At 44.0% G+C, this 4,622-nt stretch overlaps 1 long non-coding RNA gene across 1 annotated transcript; it reads left to right on the forward strand.

Moving 5' to 3' along the window:
- Positions 1 to 827: 827 nt before the first annotated feature.
- LOC123457530 lies at positions 828 to 1,784 on the forward strand. The gene is made up of 2 exons (XR_006635028.1): positions 828 to 1,081; positions 1,391 to 1,784. It is a non-coding gene; the product is annotated as an uncharacterized LOC123457530 (long non-coding RNA).
- Positions 1,785 to 4,622: the final 2,838 nt, after the last annotated feature.

Below are 4,622 nucleotides of genomic sequence, written 5' to 3' on the forward strand. Positions count from 1 at the left end.
TTTCTTTTCTTTTCTTTTCTTTCTTTTCTTTTCTTCTTTTCTTTTCTTTTCTTTTCTTTTCTTTTCTTTTCTTTTCTTCTTTTCTTTTCTTTTCTTTTCTTTTCTTTTCTTTTCTTCTTTTCTTTTCTTTTCTTTTCTTTTCTTTTCTTTTCTTTTCTTTTCTTTTCTTTTCTTTTCTTTTCTTTTCTTTTCTTCTTTTCTTTTCTTCTTTTCTTTTCTTTTCTTTTCTTTTCTTTTCTTTTCTTTTCTTTTCTTTTCTTTTCTTTTCTTTTCTTTCTTTTCTTTTCTTCTTTTCTTTTCTTTTCTTTTCTTTTCTTTTCTTTTCTTTTCTTTTCTTCTTTTCTTTTCTTTTCTTTTCTTTTCTTTTCTTTTCTTTTCTTTTCTTTTCTTTTCTTTTCTTTTCTTTTCTTTTCTTTTCTTTTCTTTTCTTTTCTTTTCTTTTCTTTTCTTTTCTTTTCTTTTCTTTTCTTTTCTTTTCTTTTCTTTCTTTTCTTTTCTTGTCCGGTCCTTCAAAAATATCTTCCTCCCTTCTCCCATTTTCTTGAAAGAGGAAGGTCGACCAGTTGTCTATTTACATTAACGCCCCCGCTTGGGGGCACCCTGGTTATGTTTGTCTTTTGTTCCTTTTTATTTAATATTTCCTTCTGTCTGTTTTTGTGTGTGTGGGGGGGTGTTTTTTTTTTTTTTTTTTTTTGGAAGGTCGACCAGTTGTCTGTGTCGGTGGGCGGGGTGGATCAGCTTGTTCTGTGGTTGGTTGGTTGTTTTTGTTTTTGTTTTTGTTTTTGTTTTTGTTTTTTTTTTTTTTGGTTAAATTTCAACTCGTTTGTGTTTTTTTTTTTAAAGGATTTCTGTTTGAATTTTGTCTTTTATTTATTTTATTTATTTCTTTATTCATTCATTTATTATCTGCTTGTTTGTTTACGCGTACATGCCGGCGTAAGCACGCACGGATGCACGCCTCTGCCGCCGCCGCCGCCGCCGCCACCACGCATGTGCACACGTGCCTGCCTGCCTAGCTTGCGGCTAAACACTCACACCCCATCCGCCTTAACTAACTCTGCCTCTGGAGACTAAAAAAAGCGTGAGCCAAAATCACCATGCCTGGACCTTTACTTTGTTTTTTTTTTGTTTTTTTCCTTTTAGATGCCTGCCTCTGAACGTTCGTTCGTTCGTTCGTTCGTTCGTTCATTTATTCATTAGAAGTTAGCTTTCCCAGTAAATGCCTTAACCCTAACCCTCCCTAAGCCATCTCTCCATTTTGTATGTATTTCTTCTTAGCTAGCTAGCTACCTCCCTCCCCTCCAAATGTAAGACAGGTGCTTTGGACACGTGTGTACACAAGCTTTGTTTGTGAGCCTCCGTTTGCTTACTCTGTTTCTTTCCTTTGTAGTTCCTGCCTTGCTCTCCCCTTCAACTCATGATGTGGATAATCACTGGAAGAAGGGCCCTGCTTTGGGAGCTGACCATTTCTCACAAGCCAGCGCGGGTCGTTGTGCCTTGGAATGCTTCGCAACCTGACACCGCAGTGCTACGATCCCTCCCCCACCCATGCTGCCCAAGCCTTTGAACAGGCAGAACTGACGGAACAATGGCACACACACACCTGCCACTAGAAACTGCTGCCAGATGAACCTTTCTGACTTAAGTGGCTGGCTGCTGTTTGCTTTGCTTATTTGTTTGGGGATGGGGCGTGAAGACGATTCTAAACCTCCAGGAACTACCTCATGCCACCTGGGCTCTGTACCTCACTGAAATAAACTCATGGCTGTTTTACAAAAGTGGAATTTTGACTGGTCTGCTTTTCTCTGGAGGGAGGGAGGGAGGGAGGGAGGGAGGGAGGGAGGGAGGGAGGGAGGGAGGGAGGGAGGGAGGGAGGGAGGGAGTACACAGAAGAAGACACATCATCGTGCCAGACTTCACATGCAATTTGATAAAACAATGGGAGGGAGGAGAGGGAGGGAGGGAGGGAGGGAGGGAGAGGTGGTTTGGCTGGCCTGCAGTGGCCAGAGTGGCACAAAACACGTGCCACATCCATCCGTTTACATTTTACTTTTATGAGAGACAGAGAGAGAGAGAGAGAGAGAGAGAGAGGGGGGGGGGAACACTACTGAAAATGGGTATAGCAGGGCCTACAGGCACTGCAAGTGCACAATTTTATACACGTGGCTGTATGGTGGGTCCCGAGGAATCACCTAGCTTTGCAAGCAAGTACCTTTATCCCCGGAGTCTTCCCTTCAGATTTTTGTTTTGTTTTGGTTCGTTTCGTTTTGATTTGATTTTCTCACTCTAGGCTCAGGCTGAACTGGAATTCACTATGTGGGCGATCTCAAAGTGCTGGGATTAAAAGTTTTTTCTTTTCTTTTTATTTACATGTGTACATACGGGCACCCTAGGATCTCCTGTCCCCAGACACATACACTCACTCACTCCTTTTCCTTTTAAATTTTATTTTTATTTATTTGCGAGAGGGAGGGAGGAAGGAAGGGAGACCGGGCACAACAGGGCCTCCAGGCTCTGCAAATGCACTCCAGAAGCATGCGCCATTTTGTGCACGTGGCCATAAGTGGGTACTGGAAATCGAACCTAGCTTTTCACGTCTGATCCTTTCTTTATCCAAGGAGTCCTTTCTCAAGCCTTCCTTCAGTTTTTGGTTTTCTTTTGTCTCTTTTCTTTGCATGTGCATGTCTAGACACTCTAGGATCTCTGGTCTGCAAATGAACCATCTTGTACATACAGGTGGCGGCTGCACCTTTCACCAAGGAGCCATCATCTCTCCAGCCCTCCAGTTTCTTTGAAAGATCAATATGACAGTTTCCACAGTGAAAGATTCTTCATTCAAGAGAACTTGAATATGTGTTACTGGGCCAAAGCTATCGACAGCTGGCTCGGAATCAGCTGTCTCTTCTTTTGGATACTACAAGAAAGCTTTGAGCCTGTTTTTTGTTTGTTTGTTTGTTGGGTTGGCTGGTTTTGTTTTTTTTTTTTCTAGAAAGGGGTGGGCAGAGATCAAAGAATGCCTGTGAGGAAGAGTTAGATGGCACCCACCCTGATAGTGGATTCCAAGTGACCCTGACCTGGATCAAGACCCTCCCTTCCTCCTTCCTTGGTGGTGGTGGAGGGGGAGGTGTAACTTGCCTAAGGTAGAGGTTTTTGATATTCAATGATGGTCTCTACTGGACAGATTTCTGCGACAGAATCTTCAAGTATGGTCGCCCCAGTGCTTCTCCATCCATTCTGTCCCATCTCCCCCCCCCCACCCCAACCTCCCACCCAATTCATCTAACTCCATTTTGGTGCAATTGCACATGTAAACGGTACCGCCATCTTTCCAGCAGGTGGCAGTCACCACCCATCCATTCTTGGGTTTTATGCGTTTCTTTCCTTGTTTTTTTTTTTTTGAAAATTTTTTTGAGGTAGGGTCTCGCTCTAGCCTAGGCTGACCTGGAATTCACTATGGAGTCTCGGGGTGGCCTCGAACTCTCGGCGATCCTCCTACCTCTGCCTCTCAGGTGCTGGGATTAAAGGCGTGCGCCACCACGCCCGGCTGTGTTTCTTTTTGTACAAGCACCATGTGTTTATTTTTTATTTGTAAATGAAGTGGTGGGTGGGTGGGGAGGAATGGGTACACCTCCAGCTAGCTCAGGATAGCCTCACCCACCTCAAAATTTCTTGTTGGTGTTGTCATCGTTTCCAAGGCCGAATATCGATCTCTCTAGCTTAGGCTGGCCTGGATCCTCCTATGTGCTGGCGTCCCTCTTGAGTGCCGCCATTAAAGGCGCGTGCCACCACACCCAGCTCTGAGCTCTTGGAGTTCCAGACCAGCTTCGGGCTACAGAGTGAGTTTGAAGTTAACAACTGGCAGATAGTTCAAAAAAAGAAAGTTCAAACTCACACAACTTTTTAAAATGTTCTTTTTAGAACAAGACAGACCAACTCAAATTCCAAAAGCTCACGTAAGGACGTAGGCGGTTTTGAACCTAGCTTTACAAGCGAGCACCTTTATCATCTACGGAGTCCTTTCTCAAGCCTTCCATCAGTTTTTGTTTGTTTGTATGGTCTCACTCTAGCCCAGGGAATTCTCAGGGTGGGCTCGATTTACTGTGATCCTCCTACCTCTGCCTCCCGAGTGCTGGAATTGAAGGCGTGCGACCACGACCAGCTTGCCTGTCTCTCTTTCTTTCTTTCTTTGGAAATCCTGTCACATACATTTGTCCATCTTTCTCCTGGTATGCCTATTTCTGACTTTATATGGTGTGTGTGTGTGTGTGTGTGTGTGTGTGTGTGTGTGTGTGTGTGTGTGTGTGTGTGTCCCCTGCTGGGCAATCGAACCTGGGCCTATAAGCTTTGCAAGCAAGCACCTTTCACCACGCCATCTCTCCAGCTAGCCTTCCTTTTGTTTCTTTGCCTTCTTCTTTTTTATTTACTAGGCACAACAGGACCTCCAGGCACTGCAAATGCACTCCAGATGGCTTTTGGGTTTATTTTCTTTTAAAGCATCTCATTTTACTTATTTCATTTGCTTACTTCTTTGGTGTTTTCAAGGCAGAATATCTCTCTCTCTCTCTCTCTCTCTCTCTCTCTCTCTCTCTCTCTCTCTCTCTCCCCCTCCCTCCCTCCCTCCC

Source organism: Jaculus jaculus, unplaced genomic scaffold, assembly GCF_020740685.1.
Source record: "Jaculus jaculus isolate mJacJac1 unplaced genomic scaffold, mJacJac1.mat.Y.cur u25, whole genome shotgun sequence".
In the NCBI taxonomy this organism is placed as follows: Eukaryota; Metazoa; Chordata; class Mammalia; order Rodentia; family Dipodidae; genus Jaculus; species Jaculus jaculus.